The sequence below is a fragment of the Bombus pyrosoma genome, linkage group LG4 (assembly GCF_014825855.1).
Source record: "Bombus pyrosoma isolate SC7728 linkage group LG4, ASM1482585v1, whole genome shotgun sequence".
Taxonomy (NCBI): Eukaryota; Metazoa; Arthropoda; class Insecta; order Hymenoptera; family Apidae; genus Bombus; species Bombus pyrosoma.
The window spans coordinates 12353609-12380530 of record NC_057773.1 but is presented as its reverse complement, the minus strand read 5'-3'; the positions used below and the strand labels follow the sequence as shown (position 1 = coordinate 12380530).

The following is a 26922-nucleotide window of genomic DNA, read 5'->3' as shown; positions in this document are numbered from 1 at the left end:
TAGCAGGACACCAAACTTCCTTATCCATTGTATCGTAAGATAATTGCGAATGAAAAGATTCTTCGACCTTTTCCAAGATTTTGAATCTTAACTTTAAACTTGACAGAATTTTTGTGAAGCTTCGCAGAGTTCTATTTAAAATACCATCCACCTTTGAAACTCCTTGAATAATTCTCTTCGAATATGACGGAATAATGCCTGTAATCGGAAAGGAGAACACGCAAAGAGAATCGAGAATCGCTTACCGCCGAGTTGGTCGTCTGAACAGGCACCTTGGTTCCCAGTCCCGTGAGTCCTCCGAGACACCTACGCGCGCAATCGGGATCGTTATCTTCGCAGATAGGGCAGCCTACCGTGGAAGAACCGCTCGCTTCTCTGAGCACGTGATTACTGCTGGTGTTGGTCGTGTAACCTTGATCGGAGCTCGCGTTCGAATTCGGCCTGGACTCGTCCGAACTGTCGAACGGTTTGATGTTCCGCGGCCGATGGACGATTCCCACAGGCTCCCATATCTCGCTGGTCGACGAGGCGTAGTAATTATTTTCCTTGGTCTCGCGGCTTCTCTCGTCGACGACCTTTCCGCCCCGTGCCACGGTCACCTCCTCCTTCGTCACGATGGACGACTTTACGCTCAAGGATGTCTCGAGTCGTACCGGGGCCCTTTGCAAGCATTTCCAGTTAGCAGGTATCACGGTGGATCTCTCTCTTCGAGCACCCACGCCGATTCCACGAGCTCGTTACACGCGTGGGAGGATTTTCGTTATGATTTTCGAGGACTCGAATATCGGCTTTTAGACGTGAACGGTTCCCGGCTGGTTTGCCAGTGGGTCGAAAGGAAACGAGCTTCTGGAAGTTGCGATTGGGACATACAGGATTTCTCGCGGTTTAATGGAAACGTGTAACTAAACTTAATTAGTTTGCGAATTTGCGTCTGTATTTCATTACGCGTGTATGGCGAGGAACGTCGCTTTTGCAACTTCAGCTCGAGACGAAAGGAGTGAAAGAAGTTCTTTGAATTCGCGATTGTCCCGCGTGGTTTCTTACGCTTCGACGAAGATACAAGAAAACTTGGCGCCAAAGAAAATTATGAGTGTACGTATTTCATACTTATGTGAAGGATTTCTTTTGGAAACTTGAATTTAAAAAGAAAGGAGCGAGAGGCGCTCCTGGGAGTCAAGATCGTCGAAAATGGTTCTTTGTGTTTTGATAAAGGTGCGAGCAAACTTGATTTGTCAATGTACGCGTTTCATACTTGCGTGAGAGGTTTCTTCGAAACTTGAATTTAAGAAGAAAGAGATGAAAGAAACTCCCGGGAGTCAAGATCGTTACAGGTGTTTTTCCTTGTATTTTGAGAAAGATGCGAGCAAACCTGATCGGCTTGTGAATGTATGTATCGTATCGTACTGGAGTCCATATTTACACGGAAAGTTTGAAGATGTTTTAATAGAAATTACATTTTCGCGGGATGGAGTGAAAGAAGTATGTAAATTACTACATTTCAAAGTATGCTGTGTCGATATTGTTTTAGAATTGAAATGAAACTCCATATTACTAAGCAGACTTCTATCTGGAGAATCCTCAATAGACACTTTCTAAATTATTGAAACACGTCACAAGTAAATTAGCTCTGTTTCTGTAGTAATTTAGCAACTCCAGTTTATCGAATCTTCGCCGAGAGGCTCGCGAGTAAAGGACGCCAAATGTAATTCGAGTAAATGACACGAAGGACGACACGGATGCACGCGGCGAGCAATTTATTTCGCATCAGGGCTAACTCGAAAAGGATCCACGATGATACCTTAGTATTCCAGCCTTGACGAGGATCTGATTGAGCAGATCGCACGGTGGCACCTGGCCGGTTATCATAGCTTCGCGGATGGCAACGCCATCCGGGCCCTCGAGGGGGATCGGTACGCCGTTTATCAACAACACTTCCTCCTCTCTCATGCTGGATTTTTTTTCGCAATCCACCACCTTCACCCCAGGCCCGAGAATCGACTCCACCGTCGACTGGATCTCGTGATCGTCCATTCCTGAGAAAACGTATGCCACGGGTTGCTACGCGAAACTTGTTGCTGATTTATTCGTACCTCGTGCGAAATCGATATGGACGTGATCGCGGTTTTCTTTCGACCAAGCATTTATTACGCAAGCTCATGAAAGTATTCGAACACCTGAAGACACCTTATATCACACATTATGTGTACTATACGAAATATTAAGAAATTTCGTCAGCACTGTTGCGAGACTGTCGTAATTCTTGGACAAACGGATTTTTATAGATTTATGGCAAGGTTAAGAATACACGGAAAAATGTATAGAATATTCGAAATACGGCATGCGTTGTACCTAGTATTCGGTAGATGAAATAATTCTCTGCGTATGTTCCACTCTTTTAGTCGTATTTGCAAAAATATGAATTCGCGTAAATATCCTCAGTCTAGTAATTATGTACGTTGGTCGAGTTTGAAACGAATCTGAAAATGTACGTAGAAATTACAAGATGTATACGATATGATATTATTTATATATAATATTATTTCGCAGTAGAGGAATTTAATTACGAGTAATTTTATGTTTAACACCGGTTTACATTAAAAGTTATTACTTTCAGACTTCTCGAAGGGAGTAAACATTTTTATTCGTTTTGAAGTTAATTAGTGGAGAAATGAAATAAAACTTTGTTTTAATTCAACTAATTGCAAGAGTTTCTGAATTCTTGATAGATATGCCGAGTAAGCGGAATATTTCAAGCCATATTTGTAACAACGTAGCAACAAAGAAGCTTCTGATGTTAATCTCTGTTCTCGAGTTCTTCAATCCCTTGAAATTCTTTTGACAGCGTTCGAGGAAACTGATGCGCGACGAAAGAAATATTCGCCGTCGTTGTCCTTCCTCTAAACTGCTTTTCAAGCGATTTTCGTTTCAAACCTCGGCGCAGAGATGCGCTAAATTATGTTCGCTAAGATATCATTAGCCCTGCCGAGTTTAATCGAATAACGCTGATTTATCACGAATATTTCTCATGACGTCAGAAATAACGAGACGCGATATTTCTTGAATCATAAATCAGGTATTCCTATACTTTGATTCTTTATACTTATTTACTCTCTCCTCTTAATGCAATTATTAACTTAGAAAAATTAAAACACAATCCGCAAACGAACGAAAATAAAAGAGTTGTGCTTGTACAATCTTATTATTTTACAATACATTGCAGATCATATCAAAATTTTGCACAAATCCTAGTTTATCTCTATAGTAGATTTTAATTAATTTTAACATAGAACATATCAAACTCTGCGGTGAAATTTGATTAGAATTTTGTTTCCATAAGAACAGTCGTATTATGGAACATACAAGACTTTAGTGACTAATTATATTTGAGTTGTAAGAAAAATTGCAATTTGCACAATGTAACCTAGGTAAATGCAAATTACTTCAAATACGATATACATAACATACGGCCTGATACATTATAAGCCAGGTGAAAATTTTCTCAGTTTTGTTTGATTAATTTTCTTATTAATTCAAACTTACTGCTATGGATTTCATAAAAATTTTTAGAAATTCTGATAAACCAGTGTCTGAGGATCTTTCTAAGATGATAAAGGTTTAAATTAACTCCTTTTAAATTGTTGGCTTCCACACTTTTTACTGACAGTGTACTCATCTATTTCGCTATTGAAGGAAGCCACGTATCGAACATAACTGAAACGCGAAAGGAAGATCGTCGCGTTATTAGCCTCCTTTCAAAACAGCACAAAAGTCTTCGACTATGAATGAAAACACATCTTATTACGCAAATTAACTGGATCATGTAATCGTTATAATTAGAATCGTAAAATTAATCAACCAATTAAGTGAATGAAATTCAGTACTTATTAAGTTGCTAATATGTCGGTTAATCGTGGCGTGTAATCCAAGTCGAAGATTACGAAATGAAATCCGCAAAACATCGTTAAGGGCGACGTTACAGCGACAAGACGATTTGGGGGAAATTTTTATTACAATAATTTGCACCTGGCCGACTCGTCGAAGATAAGTCAGGTTAAAATAAGTTCAAATGGTACTCGAAGGTGGAATCAGCTGCGTACCGAATTGCAAATGAACCGGCGATGAGAAGGAAATCATAATAATACCACGGACAGATGTTAAAGCTCTTGTGCACGAGTCTTCATCTAACTAAATGAAATCGAGGATGACGTGAAATCGTTGAATTATTTTTAGCAGACGGGTATCTCTTGGCCGCCTGCACGAGGAAGTTTTTAGATAGTGACATTTGTTTGACAGATCTAGACACTTTCGCTCATAGGTAATACTTTGTACGCGTACCGTACATTAGGATCACGTGGCAAGTAGATTTGTAGATATGAAAAAGCTTCTCTAATGGTTTATAGTCGCCCTATTCTTAGAAGTCATGTACTATTAAATTAAACGTTCTTATTCTATTATTTTATGTTCGCATCAGAGTAATTACATTTTCAAAGCAATAGTTACATAAGTGGATTTATGTAAATCTAAATTATAAATATTAGATTCTATATATTATTAATTTCTATATATTATTCTAAATATTCTATATATTATTAATTTATAGGATACTCGTTAATTATATATCCAATGATTCAACCATAGACAATCAGAAGTTATATACATTCGTTGTTATATCCATATTAAGATATTCACTGATAAAAATAATAATTTTAAACACAAAGTTTTGTAGGAAATAAGAAAACAAATTTTTAATATTGCTTCATAGCGATTCGTACCCTACATCGTTATTTCTGATGTTCTAATAAAGGCATGGTAAATAGACTCGATGATTTTATTTGCTATTCGCAGGAGATGGCGCTATTCCGTAAATTTTTCGTCGTTCCGAGTGCTGAGAAAATACCACGACAGAGTTCGAGTAATTAACGAATCATGCTCGTACGAAACTAAACAAGAACACCTGGAGGAAAGTAAACGAAAGCGTCCCGATCGATGAATCGTGTACGGAAGGATCGGTTTGACGAGCACACAGCTGCGCATGCGCGCAATCGCAGCGACACGTTTGAAATAATTCAACAACCAAGTCACGAGAATCACGAGATCTCGAGACAGACAAGAGCTGGCGGCAATCCGTGAAGGCTCAGGTAATATCTGGAGAGCACCTGCACACGTGCGTCCTACCACCTGACCCATCCAAACTAACCTAAGCTAACACTACATGACTGAAATCGAGCACGCCACGCACCTGCGTCCAAGGATCAGTGTTTAAAATTATGCCCAAAATCATCAAGATTTTTTATTTACTTACATATTTATTAATCTATTAACCGGATCATCGTTTAACCTGAAAGTTCCATAATCATGGAATGAAAAGTTAATTAGGACGAATTAATTTTATCTCTTTACGGCATGAATTATTTGTAAGCAATTATTTGTGAAAGAACGAAACCTATATAGAGATCTATTCCGTCCAGTAATTATCATAACTATCATAACGTGTATTTTACTGTGGATATTTTATATAACTTTTTATATCGTGCGTGTTCTTTCCGTTTTTGCACGTTGCAAATAAAAGATCCATTAAAAATCAATGAATATAATACGATAGCGTTATAGATTTCAAGTTCTTTGAATTTGTACTGTCATACAGATTGTAACATTCACGTGGGAAATCTCCTACGCGAACTAAGTGGAAATTATTTTCAAAGTTGAATCAAATATTCCGTAAAAACTAGATAAAATTCATGTTAAAAATGAATGAAAAACCTACTGTAATCGATCGGAAATTTCGATAGACGGTACGCAAACAGTATTTTACGTTTACAAAATCGAATATCGCTTGGAACATATTTGATGAGAATATTTTCTACGAAACTCCCATGTTCTTATTTTCGCTTATCAATTTATATCGTTCATCGTTCGTTCATATAATATCCACATCGTCGAATCTTCCCTTGAAAATCAGACGAAGAACAGGCGCTTATTTCGTATAACACGTTATTGCATTATTCATGAACCAATGTAACAATAGATACGACGCATTTCCATCACAACCGAGATGATTCCTGTGAGATAGATCAGGAACTTCGCCTCTGACCTGAGTCACGAATGAGGTTAAGAATGTTGCGGATCGACGATGCAAAGAATGTATTATCTTGGTTCACGCACACACGCCTATGCATCGAATCCACCTTCGTTGATTTACATCTTCGAGGAAGCAACAGGATGATCCACGGAAACAACCTTATTTATGGCGAGAGAAACACAGAAGTACGTGTGTCTCTGGCTGCAATTTTTCAACCACAGTTTCTCTCGTTTCTTCTCTGCGGTTACGATATAACAAGGATTTCCGTCGAAAGGATACATGTGGACAGGAGGACGTATATTATGAAAATGTTTCGAGTAGAATGATGTTGTATTCCATGAACTTTTCGAGTGGTTGTCAGAAATAAGCAACAGATTGAATATTTTAAAACAGAAGAATTATATGTGTGAAATATTTTTATTGAAAAATTATCGGCACAAAGACGATGTATCATGTGTGAAGATAAGTTCTCGCGCTTTTTTTGTCAAGTATATTTAATAGAAAATTTTCGAGATCTCGAGTCATGTACTATATTAAGCTCGATTAATTTTTTAATCACTTCACTTGGCTTTAGTTTTTCATCTCAGATTTTATCTCGTCCACTAATAATATTAAAACGTTTTATGGCTCCTTCTCGCGTAGCTACTGGATTCTCATGTAAAGATCTTTTATTTCTTAATTTGTAATGAAATATTCTCTAAATACCTACATCCATATTTATGCAAGTTTCATCACACCGTGAAGAAATTTTTTAACAAATACTCGAGACAAGATTTTTGTTTAAAAATATAGGAAACATGTAAAACGTGAAAAGTATAATTCTGATGCATAATGCGTTAAGATTTCTCTGGTCCCTCGTGTTTTTCATCTAACCTCTACTATTCTAAAAATCGAAAAAGTTCATCTCAGCAACCTCAATACCGTTATCACTCTCATCTTGCTCCTATAATTCGATGATGACAGTTATTATGACGAATTACTACTACTAATTCACCTCGCAATGCCGAGAGTAAATCGTCATTCTCTCGAAATGTTTTCAATTACCGTCGCGATTAGGCGTGATCGTCGCGGCAAACATTCTCACGTGACCGTAATGAACATCTTGATAGCATTCATCGTTCAATTTCCCATGAAGAAAGGAACAAGGAATCGCGACAACCGTGACAACGGACCATAATATCGTTACTCGCGATCCGATTTAACTAACATGTACAGCAAATTGCTGACCTATCCGACTATACACGGTAAATTTTGCTCCCTTGAAACACCGGTCGTTACCGTGTTTTCGTATCTTCGTATCCTCCCATTTGTTTCGTCCTATACAGTCAAGGATTGCCAACTGCCTAAAAATCTCGTAGCTTGCAGGAACTGCTAACACGGTTATGATTCGCCCACTACGATTACAGTAGATCATGTGTGATGATAGAGTGCAATTTCGTACCGAAGAAATTATGTTACGACTAGGGCTTGATCTTTGACACTTAAAAAAGCTGCTTTAACGATACTTTGGTTCGTTCCTTCTGGGATGAAATAAGGAGGGATGGATGTGCGAGGAACGAATTTGACCCTGCTACGATTCTCCCAGTTGTTCTCGACCCCAATTATATTTTTGCAACATTAAAAAATATCATCGGTTTGAACAAAGTATTAGGAGAGTCTTATCGATCTCAACAGACTAGTATCTTTCGCAAGGAAATTTCAGGTAAAATTATCGCGAAAGCAAAACCAGTCTGGTATACACGAATCAAATAATAATATTCCTAATAACGCACACGCCACGTTCGTAACACGCACATCGCACAAAAATTCCATAACGAACGGAACAATTCGCCAATCTTCGCACCCCAACGACTCTCGACTTTCGAAACTCGTTTCCTTTGCGATTAATCTTGCAATCTCGTAAACGTCGAAAAATCAGAAACATCTCGCAAATGTAACTTTGCTTCAATTCTGACGTAGCTTCTGATAGCTCTCTAACTGACGTGGCTTCGCTTTTAGTCGAAAAGTCTAAGACAACCGTGACAGGAACTAGGATGAGGAAGAAGATACGAAGAAGTGCCGTGGAAGTGTAGAGAAAGACGAAGTGCGTTTGTCGAGGCAAGGAGGGCTAATTAATTGGCGGGCGTGCTAATTAAGGGCGAGAAACGTAATGTCACGGCGCTCTATTTGCGCAGCACGCCAGGCACAGAAAGCCAAACTGTTTCAGACTGTTTACAATCTTCCAAGTTCAGACGGTTTCCATTGAGTCTCATTAGTGTTAATCGCATAACGTTCACGGTTAGTAAACGGAAGGATGTTTGGATGCGTTTGGCCGATGAAATTCAGTTCGATCGACCGATTGCCTGCGTTGCTGCAGGTGCCAAAGTCGATGGAACATCCCGTAAATCACTGTCGTACAAATGGAGACAAATTCCACCGAGAAAGTTGGAAACATGAGGACACGAATGTGGTTCGACGACGAGAAAATGGTTTGTAGAACGTTGGGACGTTTGTCGTCGGTTTGCTCGTGGTTTGCGAAGATCCGGAAGTGGATTTGGTGGAAGGTAAATCGATCTTCCTGAGCTCTGGATTGGCGAACCATTGAATTGGTTCGGAGAATTTCGGTATAAGATATTAAAGGAAGGTGATAGGGATTTCTAGATTTATACAAGCTAAACAGTAAAGCAAAAGAAAGTTTGTGTAACTGTTGTGTACAAATTATACAAAATGTTTCAAAATCGTTGGTAAAAATGTAGGTAGAAGTATTAGTTCGATGGAAGTTCGATCGAAGGGTAATATCAAAGAAAGAATGGACTCAAAGTAGATATTTTCTATACAGTTCATGAGATTCACGCTGTTTTACAGTAGATTATCGAATTCATATAAAGCTACTATAAACTGACAATATTTAATAACAAAATACAAAATACTGTTTTTAGCATTAGCTAGGTTTTAAAACTATTTAATCTAATCCAATTAATAACCAAAATTAGCTAATTTACTTTTAAATTATCTTCCGATAAAGATTTTGTAAAATAAGTATTTATACGAATCTTTTTTCCACTTCGTTTTAAACGATCTGTGCAATAGTTTCAAAATAAAGAATTTATTTCTTTTTTAATACAAATCTATTTCCTCATTTACTGTACTTTCAACCATTCTTCTGTTACTATAGCAAAGCGATGATTAGTCGTGTTTTTGCAAGTATCTATGTCTTACAATCACGTACTCCTCAATTATTGTTTACGACACCTAATTATAATTACATCATAAATGCATCTCGATAAAACGAAAGAGGGGCTCTATGAAAGTATCAACACGCGCAACGACGAAAGACAACGAAAATCATTTCCCTGGAGTTTTATAATTTCGAAACCATCAACATCTACGCAAACGTATCCACAATAACAGAACTTCAACGTCAAAGAACTAGCAGATGACGCTCTAACTAAAAAGAAATGGCGCCATCAAGGAAAACGTAACTGTGCACCTGCTGTACCGTAGAATGGCGCTAATTCCTGCGTAAATAAAGCGAACGCTAATTTTCGTTTCGATAAATGGCTCAATTAAAACTGTAAAGTCACCCGCGGTCGCGATTTTTCCGACACGTGCTCGCGCTCGAAACCACTGCCAACTCACGAATTAATTAAATTCCCCAGCGACTAAGACATGGAAACGGGACACGCGAGTGCGTGAGTCTTCGTTCGAATGTTACATCAGACATTCTGTCGTCCGGAACGGAGAACACCCATTGAAACGCGGCATGCTCACGATCGTCGACGCGCGAACAAAACGAAAGTTAAACGCGCATCGGCCTGGATGAAAATTCGCGTGTGAGATCTGGCCGGATAAAGAAAGCGCAAGTCGTGATTGTGTGCAAATTGCACGCCACGCTGCCCTGTCACGCTAAACACCAACCATTTTACGGAATAACGTGAAAAGGATACGTTCCTTTCTTTTCTTTTTTTTTTTTTTTTGTCGAGCTCTTACGTGTGTCGGAAATCTAGCGTTGCGTTATCCAATTGCCTGTTTCGACACTTCTTTGTAAATTTTATGAATTGAAGTCGCTCGTGTTGCGATTTTTTGATTAATAACACTAGCTAATCGGTATATAGGTGGCAGTTTAGATTGTAAAATTATATTATAAGAATCGTCTTCTTTTTTTAATTCTTTTTTTTAAAATCGAGGAACATTATGAAAAAATGACCCATACGACAAAACGGCAAATTGAGCGAAATGGGTCGGGTGTTTCAATCCTGGCTTTTTTAATATTACCTACGTTTTTAGAACAGCTTTTTAGAATTGAGGGATTTTATGAAGAACGACCCAAACGATAGAACGATAAATTGAGTGAACTGGGTTGGAAATTTTAGACACGATTTTTTTTTAATATTACCTGCGTTTGAATTGATAATTACGATGAGTCTGGGAGAATTTTGTACTATTTATATTTGCAAAATAAATAGAGATTTCATTGGAATTCTATTATTTGATTGCAAAATACACCAAGCTCCTAGATACGTATTTATCATCAGACCATACACCGCAGTATTCCGCACTTTTACTCCTCAATTTTAGAATTTTATATGGAATGAAACAACAAGAGGGCTTCAAACTTGTAAAATTGTAGTATTTCGTTTCGTTTATTAAGACATTTTTTACTATTATATAACGGATTTTGTTAACATTGGTAATTTGTAAAATTTTCCTAATATTGTATTAGTTTAATCATGCAAGAAATTTCTGGCACTATATTATCGGTTTCTCATTTTCCTCTTTCATGTTGTTTCTACAATAAATTTGTAAGGAAGGAAGTTGGAATTCGAGTTTTCGCGTGATATCATATTTCAGATGTATGAATATTTTATGATTTAGTCTTTATGTGTAGTTTGCTCGTGGATTGTTTGTGGACTGTAGTTAACGCTAATTGGAGTTGTTTGTAATGTTGCAGTTTGCCGTGTAAATGAACAGTATAATTGAACGAATATAATGTGTAATGTGCAAACAGGCAATGAATAGTAGTTTAATACAATGTGCAATGAATTTCGTAGATGAGCGTAGTATTGTATTATGTACCTTTTACCGCAAATTTTCCTCGATCTCAGTATGTGTAATTGACTGTTCAAAATACGTAGACGTAATATCAATTGTTGTAATAATTCACTTCTTTTTAAACCTTTAACATTCACGTAATATAAAGACGAATATATTAAACTTCAATTCAAACGAAAATACAATTTTGACAATGTATAATAATTATTTAATGTTCTAGGAATATCACAATTGAAGTATACAGAAAGTAGTAACTCATAAAATATAATGACAGTCTACCTTGATCATCTTTTCCAAGAAATACGTTTTTAAAAAGAATTACATATCTCATTTTCTTTCAATTTCCCCTATTAAACGTACTAAAAGGAAAGACCTCTAGGCTCTGGGCTCGGCGAACCATCTTCGCTGTTGAATCAATCTGAAAATTTATATACAAGTTTCCCTTCGTTCTTTTACCTTTTAGTGTAACTACGACAAAAAGATACGTATCTAAATTTCTTCGCTATTTTAACCAACGTTCCAGCTAACTAAATTAAATTTCAAATAAACATTCACCTATAATACCATTCCCATTTACTTTTTAATACGTAGTTTTAACTAAAATGTATATTCAGAGGGGAAAATTACATAAAAGGTGAAATTGTAGCAGAATTTCATCGTTGCTATCGCGTTTCCTAATCGTTCAGCTGCAATGTCTATTATCTGGGTTACTAATTAAAGTGCGCGCATCAACAAGTGGGGGACCCGGTTTTCGCTTCATTGTCTTCCTGTCTGTCCTCAGTCTGGTTTCCCTGCGTTCGCCGCCGGACATACGATAATGAAATAAACCGGGCGTACGGCGCCGTCTTTATTCCATTTATTGTTACTCCCGATCAAGAAAACGTGGATCGCGTGTTCTTGGACGGGAGTCGTGAGAACCCAGACCGTGACTCCCTGACATTTGAAAAGGGGAGAAGTTAACAGTCCGAGAAGGAACCAAGGTGCGTCAGTCGTCGTGTTAATCATTAATTAGACCACACGCTTATTAATTTGCACGGCCGTCCTTCTTCTATTTTCGAGTTATCAGCAATTATCTTATACTTTGTCATAACATAACGGTATAACTAGATGTAATTTTTATTAATTATCTTCTTTAAGTGCGGAAGGTAAGAAGGTTTTCACACTACGAACATAGAAATTTTTGTTTCTTAAGTTTGCTTCTTCGTATATTCTACATTTTTCAAGTTAAAAAGGAAGATTTATTACAGTTTGCTTTATAGACACTTACGATTATAATTTTTATACCGGCGGTATATATGTTATTTATTGTATGATATAATAACAATTGTGAAGTAGAGAAGCACAGAATTTGCAGATTTATAAGAAGCAAGAAATAAGGCGAATGTTTGTGGAATAAAATTTCGTTTCTCATATCTTAAATCGAACAAGCATAATTTACAACGTACAACGATATTTCAACATTGGTTCCCGTAAAATGTTCTCTCACTTCGCGTAGAATTTACGATATAATAACTTTCAGGACCACCAAGAATCTAGTGCCGATTGTAATATTTTACTTGAAGTAACATGCAACGAGACTACGTGTCGACGAATAAACTTTGTTCCAAGTTGCGTGATAAACGGAAACACAAACGGCAAGTCACTTTTCCTTTCGCGAAGAAACATTCACAAGACTAGTGAATTAATACCCTCGCTATAGCTGTGAGTTTCACGTTCAACCGGTAACCAGACACGTATATTATTTAAAACATTTCATCTTATTAAAAATTTCGATGCATTTAAATCACGCGTTTAATTAAACGATTCTTCCGATAATTAAAATTCAAAATTCCTGGAAAAGTCAACGTGGAACTGAATACAATTTTTATTTAACGACTGAAATATCTAATGAATAAAACTACAGATAATTAAACAATCTATTGTTTGCGTTATTCGGCCGAATTCGAAATAACTCGTAACTGGTTATGGTACGAAATAATTTCAGTTTCATGATTTTATTGGAAAACTAAAACTAATAAATATCACCATATTTTATAAATCTAATTTTGTGTTATATTACAGTATATTCAAGATAATATACGTACTAGAGTAGAAAATGACAAAATGGAGTACAAACGAGATACTTGAAAATTGTTTTTAAAATAGATATCGTTTCCTTAGTAATATCCTCTGATATTACATCGTACGAGCTTCTGAAAATCTAATTTTACTATTTACAATAAATTTCACGTTTTTCTGTACACGATATCAAATATAATGTACATAGAGATAAATTTGAAGAATCAGGTGCAAAATTTCGGTTACGCAGCTAAGCAAGCAAAATTCCGTCGTACACTCGTGGCTAAACGTCTATCTACACATGAATGAACTTTAAAATAATTTCGCATTTACATTAGAAAAAAAACTGGTCTGGTGCCAGTTCTCGTCGTATGAAACGAGCTGTGTTAACGATAAGCGGTGGACGTTACGAAATATTATACATACTTTACTCCGGCCCAAGTAATTTCTTCCTAGAAAAAAGGTTGCTTACCGTGCAACAAAATTATATAAAACGATATCCGGTTTCTTAAGCGGCAATAAAAATCTTGCTATATTTCTTGATCCTTAATAGTCACGTTCCATTTCCATTTACGACTGAAAATGAAATCTTTATAGAAGACAAGCAAACCGATTCCAAATACCGATAAAACTATACACCTATTCAATAAAGTTAAATTCGCGAAACTTACGTTAAAAACAATGAAGAAGATAAAAGAACAAAAATTTGCTTCGTGAACGACCCGATCAAAGTAGAATTTTAAGTAATTCATTATCGATTCCGAATTTTAGCGAGGCAATAATACCGACGAATAAAATTATACAAAGCAAAAATAACTAAAACAAGAACAGAATAACAAAGAAAAAGGAGAAACCATCGGATAAACGATTAAAGTATAGCTTCGAGAACAAATTAAGGCTTGACTTTGTAAAAGAAAAAACGTATCAAATCCAAAGGTAAACAAAACCGTATATAAAACTGCATAAGAACGGAGAGAGAAAAAAGCATTAGTGAACCGAAAAACGTTCCTTAAACGATTTCCAAGTCGATATTAATTTCACGAAGCACTAGCAATCATTTTACGCATCAGAACACCAGCAAACATGTGCAACTCGATGACGTTTAATATTCAGTTAATTAGTCACGGATCGTAACGTACTGTTTTGCTATAGCCGTTTGAAACCTCGCGTCTGATTAATGTGTTTTCTACTGATCCACAGATCGTCACGCGAAATCTGTTCGTTAGTGTATGATTATCATTCAGAATCGCAGATTATCGTTTGCTCGAAGTATCAGTCTCGTACCGTGCAATCGAAAATCATTCGAGTAATAACTAAAATTTCCACGGTGATCAGCCTTGTCCAAACGGATGGAATCCGTTAAAACGAGCCACACTTCCAAACCGGTAGTCTCGATTAGCTGAAGCCATTTTTATGAACAAATGAAATTACGTTCAGGAAAATAAACATTTTCCTCCATCGCAGGATAAACTCCTGCGTGGTAATTTACAAGAACCAGAAATCGAATTGCACGAATAAAAGAACGTTTTGACAACTGTAATTTTGAGTTTCTCAAGGAAATCCGAGTGCTTGGATAGAAGTTCGCGTTTCTCTCTGTGTTGATAGCTTACTTTACAAATTAACCATACTTTGTATAGAAGATTCAAATAACGTGAATGAAAACGTAACAGATTTTGGTGTGTCAAGAAAGAAGTATGTAAATTCATTTATATGCTAATAATATGCTAATAATTACATGTAACATTTACTATGTACACTACGTTTTTCCTCTATCGATGACGTTGTACATATTATTATAGACAATACTTATCTGTATAGCTTTGTATGTTTGTCCACTGCAGTTATGTAATATTCGCAATGTTCTTCAAAGTGTAATCAAATGACAAACACAATCTGATAAGCGTAAACCGAGTTTCCTGTTACGTTCTAAAGATATATTTCGATTTTTTATTTTTTTATTTTTTTTTATTTTTTTTGTAGAAGAAAAGAAACGATGACGATAAAAAGAGAAAGATGGTACACGATGAATTCTGAAATACGCTAGATAACGAGATACAAGTTTATTTTTTAGTTGAAATATTTTCTACAAACTTGACGTTTGATAACACTATACGATGCGAACTCGATGACCACGCCCTCAAAGAGATTTACATAATACGATATACTAAATGCAGAGTGCAAAATTGTACAACTCGCGCTCTAAATACTTTCGGAATTATGGCTGGTGCTTGTGCGGTTCATTTTGTTGGAAGAAGGCCAGGAGTGCTCTGTTAACGCAATTTAAAATTGAAATTGTATCCAGTTCTATTGTGATGTCATCTCGTTCACGAGGAACGTGAGCGGGAGGAATTGTTTCTTACGTGAAATTATTCAGACTCGCGTCAGTTAATAACAATGATCAATACCGCTTACAATGAATAATTTAAATATCAGGTCACCTCGCCAATTATGCGTTTATGTATGTGAATATTCCTTAGTTTGGAATAAAATTTGCAATGTAAAAGGAGAATAACGAAGCAGGCTTAAGAGTCAAAATGCTGGCGTTAGGATAAAAACGAAAATTAATTGAATACCTCTTGCACAATAAGCTAGTAACCAATAGCGTTAATGAATTGACAAATTACAGGTTCTATTCACCACTGCTACTGTAACTTAAAAAAGACTTAATATCGTTATATTTGTATAAATTAGCAACTAATAATATTGGTGAATTTGAAAATTGCAAGTTGTAGTTTCTACAACTGCGTTGCGCAAACAATTTGCACGTTATCACTTAAATCGTTAATATCGTTGGTACATATTCTACGCGAGATCATACTAAAATCATTGTTGCATGTTACACATTAATTAATTAAATAGCATTTTATTTATTTATAATAGGATGTATATCGTGGTGTATACAAATTAACCATAAACTGAACTAATCCTCGTAAATAATATCTCTATACACACAAATTTAATATACAAACTATATATATCATGACACAGAAACCAATCATCTACCGCTGAATAAAACACAAGGTGCTATCACAAACAAAATGCAATTAATTTTAGCAACATCGTTCGGAAAATCAGGGAAGCGAAGAATATCGGAACAAAAGAGTGGCGAATACCCTGCCGTAACATAAAATCTACCAGGCTTCTACGTGGATTGATTGTTTCGTTTGGCGCCGTGTTCATGAGCACGTCCGCAATTAAGAAACCAATTTACCGGCGATTCGCGCGGCCTCAAGGCGGCTAAACGCTCGTTTCTTAAGTACGGTGCACTGACGAAAATTCTGTTTGCTTGATTTTTACAGCAGACCGCCGTCTGGATGCCGGCCAGGAAGCGTAATACTGTGAAATTGCCGGTGGAACGAGGCAAAAAGCGCGCGAGAACGTGTACCAACGTCGTCGTCGATTCGCGGCGTGCTTTCCTCGCGAGTGAATCGCGAGTTACGCTCCCTCTGTGCGCCCAGGGAGGGTGGCCGGCCCGAAATTTGCATTGCAGAGTGAAATTAGCTTGGTAAAAAGTGGCCGGCCCCATAAGGAATTTGCAATGTTAACGAGGCCGATCGCCGCGTTTCTGATGCACACCGAGAACCCGGTACGTATTCTCGTTTGCACGTTAATTCGCTTCAGCTTAAGTCTACTTCTGCAACTTCTTCCACTCGCGATTTTTATTGCGTATCCGCGCTCTACGTTCCAGGATATATACATTGGTTCAGGGAAATATTTGAGCACTTACCATGGAAATTTCTTATGTCTGTATTGTTTATGTGTTACATCAAACATTTTGAAATGTCTTAGCACTAAGACACGACTATCATGATTTCCTACATTAGCCGAATTTGAAATCAACTTGAAAATCCTATAAGGACAGCAAATGTACGTAAGAGGTTTTTAATCTATCTTGGCGAGCGTTTGATTGAAATTCGTGTGTGAATTCATAGCCATAAAAGGTTTAAATCGTATCGGGAATAGGAAGAACGTATGTAGTAAAGATACGTAGTAAATACAAATTTATTGAACAGACCGCGTGGATTTTCATGGAATCCATGATCGAGTTATTTTTTTTTCTTTGCTAATTACGATTTATACGACTTCCACATACACAAGCTTGATGAAATAGATTTACGAGCGCATAAAGTATGCCAGACTTCGCCAAAGCATTTTAAACACAATCTGGCTGGATTCATGATCCCATAAATTGCACATGGAATCTAATATTATCGAATTCACGATAAAAAAAAAGGTATAATACCAGGAATCTCAAGAACGTGTACCATAAATCATCGGACGTATCTTATATCTTATATCTGCTACGATTAGTAGCAATAGTTTAATTTCATTAGCTTTATTTTAGCAGAATGACTATATCTTGCATGTTACAAATATAAAGATAAAAGAATTGTCGCGTAACATTTCAACATATTCTATATTATATTACAACGAGAAACTCGTTAAAATCTATAAATGCAATGTCTGTGTTATTTTATTGCACACTGTATATTCAAGACACCAAACAGGACACCAAGCAGGTATTGTTAGAGAATACAATAAGGAAATATCGTTAATTCGTCGAATACGTAACGGGGCGCGTGCTACGAATTCCTCGCGTTTGCCCACTTTCTCGAAATAGTCCGGCGGTGACAGGCCAAGAAAATCATGCAGACTTAAGCATATTTTCGTCGATCAAATGAATTTCCTTCAAGGCGAGTGCCTTAGACAGTTTGCAAATTCTTCTCAGCTCTGAATCGCAGATGCGCGGAGCACCGCGCCGCTAGAGACGCCGAAAGAGAACTTTATTTAGGTTAGTGGAACTCGTAAAAAAATCGCTGCCTTATAACCTTTGGCGTGCCGAAGTATTTCTTTGCAGTCGGTTTTAAAGTGAACACGGAAAAAAACCAGGATTGAAATATGCAGAGACGACGAAAATGAAAGCATCGGTCGAACTGCCAACGAACTTTTGCTTCGATAAAGACGTGGAGCTTGAAATTCGGTTTTTCCTGTTTCACTGAAACGCTTGCACGCTGCGCAACGCGTGACCAATCGACGAGGATAATTTCATAACACATCCAGGAAAAAAAAAAGAGATAGAGTGGATAATTTGTACGAGCTAGATTTTTTATGAGTTTCCACGAAAATTTGAATTTTCCGTGTTCCGAATCGCAGTTTATATTTATTCTCTATTGATATAACAGCAAAAAAATCGAGGCAATCAAATAACCTGTCGACAATTGACAATCGTACACTTGTGAGTAATTGTTTTTTGTAAAAATAGTAAGGAAAATTAATTCGTTGTATACATCGACAAGCAAAAATAAATTGACGACAATGAAACAATTGTCCGGGCAATTTTCTTTCAATTACATTACAAATACGATACATTTAAAATATCATCGACTTAGGATCTCAAAAAAGTAAGTAACTGGAAATAATTTGTCTGAAAATAACTTTTCAAGCTATCGAATTGTTGTATAGTAATTGTCTTCAAGGTGAAATAATGTTAATTGAAATAACACGTATCTTAATCGATGTATGTTCATTCATCTTGAGATTAATATTTCTTCCTATTTCAAAAGTGTCCACAATATGGGCAAGTTCATGTTCACGAAGTTTCTATAATCCAAAAATATAAGAAATTATTGTATTTAATATGCAACAACTTATACAAAATTACTTTATTCTTATATACTATAAATACAGTAAATTATATATACTATAAACAGTTATCTGAAATACTTGTAGTTCTTCCTCGATAAAATCACAGCATTAAACGTCAAATATTTTGCATCTATCGCATTCTAGAGTTAAAATTCAATTATTTTAGGGAACGTAAACTATTCTAACAGACTTGAACTTCAGGAAGCTATTCTATCTACGGTCAGACCCACGTTAAACAAACTTTATGGCTTTATGTCGTTCTGTAACGTCGTGGTTATTTATCTGCAGTATGCGGAATACCAAATTATCTCGTTACTCTCGTTTGCTTATCGTATAATCAGAAATTTTGTGCGGTTCATTCTCGGTTTAAATTCATGATACACAGCTTAAACTGATCAAACACAATCGCAGTCTTTTTGGTAAAAAAATTAGTTAATCAACCAATGTCTATTTGAAATCACGGTATCCGAATATTCTAATATTTTCTTACGACCAAGCTAATCCGGACTTAGAACTAACGAGAAAAGAGGTATTTTCACGTTTTGTATCAGCAACACGGAAATGGTAAAGGGGAGTCAGATGGTCTCCCCCAAAACGTGGAACACGAAAAATCATTGCATTCGTGTCTATTCTGTATCTCGTTAGCGGTAGTACGGTGGCATTTGAAGAGAGAAAAACGATCCTGCTCCGCGGCGGCTGCAAAACGTGTCAAGTAATTGGTGTCAAGAACGAGAGGCAGGAATCGTCGGAGAAACGCGTTTAAGCAATCGTCTTACGGGATGTAATGCATTTCAGGCAGTTAAGATAATCACGAAACACCGGTTAAGAAAGGGATCTCCGTGTCATATACATAGTACGTATATACGCTTGGAGACCCACTACAAACAGAGATATTTCCCTCTGAGACACAAGCTGAACGACATTGATGGCTCATGGAAAAAGTTCTTGGCAATAATATAATAGTACCTGGAACGTTAAGTAATTGCGTAATTACGCTTACCTCCTTCCATGTTTATGTAGGCTGTCGCGAAATATCATATGAGAGATATTTATAGGGTCGATTCTAAATATCAAGACATAGAAATATATCCTTTCTCTCTATATCACTCCCGCTTTATATTTTTAAGCTATATCGAAAAAATCATAAAATTTCATTTTTATATTTTTGAATTAGCATCTCTGGATATCTGAAATTTATAAATTGTGAACAGGTTCCGATTTTGGAGAAATTTCTTTCGATCAATGAATACGAATTTGAGTTCGACAAAGAAAATTAAAAAAGAAATACTTGTACCATATCTGAATGTTTCTCATTCCGAGATGAAGAAACGAATTACATAGCATGTGGGTAGGATTTCGGCTGTCGTATTAGACTGAGAAACATGTAGCGTGAATGAGATGAAGAGAAGACCTTATTCGCTAAGACCAATATATTTCTAACGTGGAATAACGTGAAAAATAAATCTCGTACGACGCTTTTGTTCATGAATTTTTCTCGTTATTTTGATGTTTAAAATCGGCCCGATAAATACTCCCCACATTCGACATATTTTATGATACGTGTATATAATGTAAACGTGGTGAGTGTAGGTATGCGTGCACACGCAGTCTGTACGTTGTAAATTACTCGCAAATAAACCTCGTGGAATTTCATGCCGCGAGATAGTACGACGTGTTATCTAGAACTGGCGATTGCACTTACGAGAGAAACGGGATGATGTCTCCCTGGTGTCGATCGATACCGGCGGACTCGCTGCTAAACGGAATACAATTGGATTGGTTCGCTTTTCCTCTCCTGGAGTCGAAAATAATTGCTTGATGACGAACGAATTCGAGGACACGATGGATAATGGAAGTGCCCAAATGCTGCGACGGTGTGTTAATTAAACGTTAATTTTGGGATGTAATGGAACTGTGAAAATGTAAAATGGTTACGTTATTGTTCGTGAGGGTATAAGTATGGAGATTATTGGAGATATTAGCTGTAGGGTAGATTAATTCAGTGGCTTTCAGGAATAATTAAAAGTTTATTTATTCATATAGTATAGAATGAATTCAAATTTCATTTATGATTGCAGTATAAACCTAATTATTAAAATAATTTTTATTATCCAACGATATAAAACTTCACAGATGGATTTTATAGATTATTCTTTTAAATATTTATCCATCAGAAAACGAACGCGTCGTACTAATTTACATACATACATACATAAGTAGACAGAGTCCTTAAAAACTAATTCAATTCGAAGTTTGCCGATAATGTAATTTATAACTTCTTTATAATTTATTTTTTCCAGCTCAGAAAGGAAGACCATTTTGCAGAGTTTCATCGTGTACTTATTAAATCGCTGTATTATTAATCGAAATCTAATAAAAAATAATCTAATACGTTTCTTTATTTTAATTTTATAATTAAAAGATTTTTCATACAATCGAAGAAACTCGCTTGCTGAAGCTACAAAAATTCACATCTCTCTCTGAGCCGAGTGGTCTATAGTTAAAACAATTTTTCCATCTTCGAGTACTCTGAAAAATTAATATACGACTCTCGATGTTTCGTCTGGCAGCAACCCTTTACAACCATAAAATTTCAGATCGATATACCGATAACGCGAGTTGGTTGAACGAATCCCCGTGGAGCAAGTTTTCGTCCAAACAGTGAACGTTAACCCCCGAAAAATATGCACCCTGACCGAATCATACGGCAACGGTGTGCACGCGTACAAGGGGAATGAACCGCGCGCACCCTCGGCTCTCGAGGGATACATGGAGGGACTGCATCGTGAGATACAAAACGTAGTACAAGTGGAACGAAATCCTCTTTAACGCGCAGGATTACACAAGAGAACATTCGCCGATGTAAGAGAGAAAGCCGTGGCAATTGCGACGATTCACCCGCAAATTGGTTTATCGTGTTCCCGCTGAAGCGATCGAATGGAAGCAAAATGTCTGCCGTTCGTGGAAAATCAGCCGGTAGAGTGACCTTCGAATCGATCAATCATTCGTGAACATAGTAATCGATGATAACTCGTAGACAACCGGATTAACCAATAAAGATACGCAATCTCTGGTTGATTCGAAATAAACAAGGGTTACATGCTCGTTTGATAGAAAACTAGTTTAAGACACTTGAGAATATATCATTATATCATTGCATGAAATACTCGAGAATATGTTAATGACTGTCGCAGATGCGAAGTCATGTTGGAATTCAGACAGCGATCCGAGGTGACTGTTAAATTATTTCGTAACGAAAAGATATACTACGCTGGTAGCGGCTTCTTACGTGAATGTAGGGTGCAATTTGCAGAGTTTTACAACTGATAGGTTTGATATGTTTATACATTCAATATTAGATACATAAATTAATTCAACTGAATTACGGTTATTGAAACTAGCCATTGAGGAAAGATCGTTAATCGAACTATACGATTAACCGTGCGATTTATACCAAACAAAAAGAATATATCTAATGTCATGTATATTAGTGGCAAATCATTGCAATAATGCGACCAAAAACAGCATCAAACAATAAATAGGCCACTCAAAATAAGCGCACAAATTTCATAAAAGATTGTATTTTTATAAAAACAAAAATTATAGCGCTTTAAATTTCGATTCTAAATATCATCGATATATTCGTCCCATTTCCCGAAATGCATTTATTTCCAATATAATAATTCAATTTAAACTTATTAACTCTATGAAACGTACAAAGGTCTGGCCAGCTACACCACTTCACCCTATACCATAAAAACGATACTAAAGTACACACGAACAGCAGAGAAACATGTTCTCCCCCTGTCATCGTATAATCGTATCTTGTGCAGGTCAGTCGGTAGACCCCCTCTAGGCTGATCCTTCGCTGTATTTTCGAAAATACGATCGTTCCCCATAAATACAGCAAGAAAAACGACGAAACATCGGGGCTCGTGCGGTGGAGCAAGTATGGGATAGAAGAAACGGATGGCGCGCAGCGAAGGGACATCCGCGACCAAATATGGCGCGCGTGCCAGCTTTGACGAGACTACCTTCCAAGCCGATCCTTTGCGTATCCCTTCGTCCTTTTTGTCGTCCTGTTCGTCGCTGTCTATATTTATAGTTACGAGCGCGCGAACGAATCTCGTCAGGTGGTCGAAACCCGGCTGGTTTGTATTTACGTTCCGTTTAACTGCATAATGTATGCGCATCAACAAAGCGCGCGCTGCTCCATTTTAATCCCCTGGCCAGCCTAACAGGGGGGTCAGTTCACCCCTTTGGGTGCAAGGGTTTCGTGCGTGCACCAAGAGGAGAGGAAGAGCCAAAAGGGACCCGCATACGATCAATAACATTCATAATAATATTGTCTTCTGTGAAGCTTGAAAGAATCTCTTCAGAAAGAATTATATGGTTCTACACTAGTTTTCACATAAATTTTCAGCATTATCAAGTTGCTATTTGATTTGCATATTTCGAGGAAGTTTAAGCTTCCAAAAATCTATAGAACGAATATTGTATGCAAAAATATATAAAATATCCAATGTAGAATGCTTATTATGTTATCTAATGGGTAAAACAAATCTCAATTCCAGTTACATTTCTTTTATTACATAGGCTCATGCATGTGTTGTACGAAACATTTTGAGATTTCATTAGCACTGTAACGAAACTCGACTATGACGATTACGCTGATCAAATTTGGCATAAAACTTGTATAGTAACAACTGGCCAGATATTCTCGAGGTCCAATGTATGTTCATGAAAATTTAAATTTGCGTAACATACCCCGCCTAGAAATTAACAATACTATTGGCCATGCACAAGCCCCTGAAGGCAGCAGCTGGCGGGTATGAAAATTCGTGCGGGCTGGTCTCTCTGTGAAAAGGAAACAAGGACGACCTTCGACTGTTGGACACCGTCGAAATGAACCGTGACGCACGCTGTTACGCTCTTGTTGCCGGAACACTACCAGTTATACCCGCGTGTACGCAACCAAATTAATGAATTCACTTTCTCCCTTCCTTCCCTCAACCGCTGGAACGAGTTTGTTATACTCGTTCGAGCTAAGTTGACGGTGCAACGATTAACTTGTCGCTTGGCCACTCGAGGACTCGCGGTTATTGGCCCGCTTGCTGTGTTTTTCCTGTTAACGAGTTGCCAGTGCGACTCGTGTTCCACTGGTTGTTTCGCGAATTTTTATGCTTCAACAAATTCAAGAGTAAGTGGGGGTTTAGTTGGGCCGATTCGTCGCTACTTTTCTTCGACTTTGGAATTCTTCGAAAGATACAGAAGTGGAAGTTCCAAAGTTTGTTTCCCTATCCGTTGGTTTGCACGTAAGTTTAATGCCGTAGCTCGGTAAAGTGCCGGATTTTAATGTAGAATTTAATTATTTTTGTATGCATTAGCATTAAGTATATAATGACATTAATTGTCTATTATCTTGTTGTTATATGTACGAAAATGAGAAAATTGAACATGCATGAATTAATTTATGGATGCAGTGGGTTTATCGTTGATGGCAGGTTAATGCTATGCCATTATTTACCTATCATAAATTCATTTTGATAAATCCACTACTTAATTCTGTGCTTTCAGGCATCGGAGATTTAACGTGGTTAAAACGATTACTTGAAACGATTACTCGCTTAAATAATTCATTACCTATGCGTAAAATTATATTTTACATTTTTATTGTCCCTTTGTAAATAAATTGCATCAGCTTTGTTGCTCTTTTTTGACTAAAGTAAAACTTTCTTTTTTATTGAAAATGAGAATTCGAAGGAGAGAAATTTAAGGGTGAAATTTCAGTTTGTCAACGATCCAGTTTGTCCAGAGAGGATTAAAAATAAATTCGAAACTCTTAAGCACCTAAATAAACTCGTTTAACGCGTTCGCTTATAGCCGAATTTTCATAAAAAATCATAATTCGTTATTTATATAATTTATTTTTATATTATAAAATCGCACGTAAATTACTCTAGAGGTATTTTTCACAGATATTCGAAAATAAATGTCATAAAAGTAGGCGTCGAATCCATAATGTACACAACGAAGGTGTTAAAAAACCCAAAGCGTGTTAAATTATTAATGTATATTCGCGTAGAAGAAAAAGATGGTCGCGAAATGCAATTTTCCCAACCAAAGTTATTCAAACTTTTACGCGAATGTTCCCTTGGCCGGTGATGGCGCGAGATTAATTTTATGCAAGCTCTAACCACTGAAATTGCATAAAAATTCAAGGAGAATCGAAGCGCGGCTGGGCATTATCAGAGGAAACTGGGGCAACGAAATTATCATATTTCGTGGAAAAAAAAGCCGGTTCCGTGCGTGGAACAGAGTCCGTTCTCCGCCGGAAATAGACCTGGGGTGCGTTTGAAATCGCCAACGGCGGGGAGACTTAATTGTCCAGGTGTACCTATGTAATGTCTGGCTACGTGCTAACTTTGCACGGAAGCGAATTGCAAAATTCTAATTCCCGTCTCGTTTCGTAGAACCGGCCGTGCGAGTTCCACGATGAATTTCGGTTCGCTTACCACGCTCCTTATCGGACAAAAGACAACCATTTTTTCGCGACGTTACATCCGCGCGCAAAGTGAACTCTTCAACCAGCAAATGAGGGAACTTAATTGCAACCACGTAAATTTCCGCGTCTTTGTCTCTTTTCACTCTCGCGGCCCGTGTTATTAATTCCGCGTTATTAAATAAAACATGGCAGCCACGGTACATAAGGAAATGTACCGTGTACATCGTGAGGCTCGCGATGAATAACCGTGCCACCTGGGTTGAAGAGCAACGATATTTGTTACGTTTTAGATTATATCGTGTGATGACGTTGCGACGAATAAGCTGTTCGTCGACCGATATTCCGGATTTATCGCCGGAATTTTGCTGTACGCCTCACGTAAAAGTAAATCAAGTTTCTTTGTTGCAAGTTGAAAATCAGGTGACGATTAGCGGTCGAGGTGACTCAGGCGCTTCAAAGACACGGATTAAAAGATTCTAAGGGAACTTGAATTGTTCAATACTAGAGATGATGCGAGTAGAATATTTCTCGGGATTTAGGATCGTACATTGTTGTATAGCAGCATATTTTTAGCCTGCCTATGTCAGTAAAATGTCCGACGACGTTCATTATGTAAATTATTTTCACTTTTTCGTTTCAGTATTTGAAATTTCGCGTTGAATCCGTTATTTCGTTATTTAACAAGCACATTTCGATTAACAGATAATTTGAAGTAGTATTAGATTGTATAAGGTAGTAGGAAATGTGAAGAATGAGATAAAACTCCGAGGACAATCGACATGGAGCACCGACTTGTTGAATTTTAACTCCTTAAGTTATCGAAGTCAATTTTATTACAGAATGTTAGTTTGTTATAAAATATAGTAGAATGTTTCTACAAATACTTTCTAATATTTATATAATAAAGTAACGAAGTGGAAAATGGTATCTTATTTTGACCTCTCAACAGGTTAAATATCCAGATAAAGGCAAGAAATATTTTTATTCGAGCTTCTTTTCTTAAAAAATTGTGACTCATTTTCCAGGGATGAAGTTCTTTTTACGTAGAGTCTATTATCGACGATGTTCGTTAACTACGGTCGCCAATCGCGATCGATGAAATTACGACGAATTAAAACACATCGAGGAGACATTCGTGTGGACCGAACCGAAAACGACGCGTAATTCCATTTACATCAACGCGCGTCGCAAGATCGTCGGAATGACCGCGAGGCTTCGAAGCAATTGAACTGTCCACGCATAACCAACCGAGCAGATAAATCGAGCGCAATTACCATCCGCCAAATTGAATCGCGCGTCATAGCCGAATGGACGTCAGATTTCTCTCTTATCGCTTCGAGCCAGCTCATTATTTGTCTTCGCTAACGAGATTGCCTCGTTCCTTTCTTTTCGCGAATCGTCCATCCAGCAGAATGACCGAAAAGTAAATGAACAAAAAAAAAAAAGAAAGAGAAAAAGGAAGAACAAGGAAGAGAAAAATTCCAGGTTTCAATGATTCAACGGCGCAAACAGCAAATACTTTTAATTACTGTCGGTTGCCAAGGGTCTTCCTAATTGCATCTCAGATCCTCGAGCATCCTTTCACGTCGTGAGTGGGCAGGGA

The 26922-nt window shown here is 37.1% G+C and overlaps 1 protein-coding gene and 1 long non-coding RNA gene across 5 annotated transcripts in view; one reads left to right on the top strand and one right to left on the bottom strand.

Moving 5' to 3' along the window:
* Positions 1–26922, bottom strand: part of LOC122566773 — a 642331-nt gene that overhangs the window by 390253 nt on the left and 225156 nt on the right. The gene's annotated exons all lie outside the window — the stretch shown is intronic.
* Positions 1–26922, top strand: part of LOC122566778 — a 167782-nt gene that overhangs the window by 12637 nt on the left and 128223 nt on the right. For both annotated transcript variants that reach the window (XR_006316620.1, XR_006316619.1), the window contains exons 2-3: positions 4846–5138; positions 16468–16754. This is a non-coding gene — a long non-coding RNA (uncharacterized LOC122566778). The remainder of the gene's footprint in view (positions 1–4845; positions 5139–16467; positions 16755–26922) is intronic.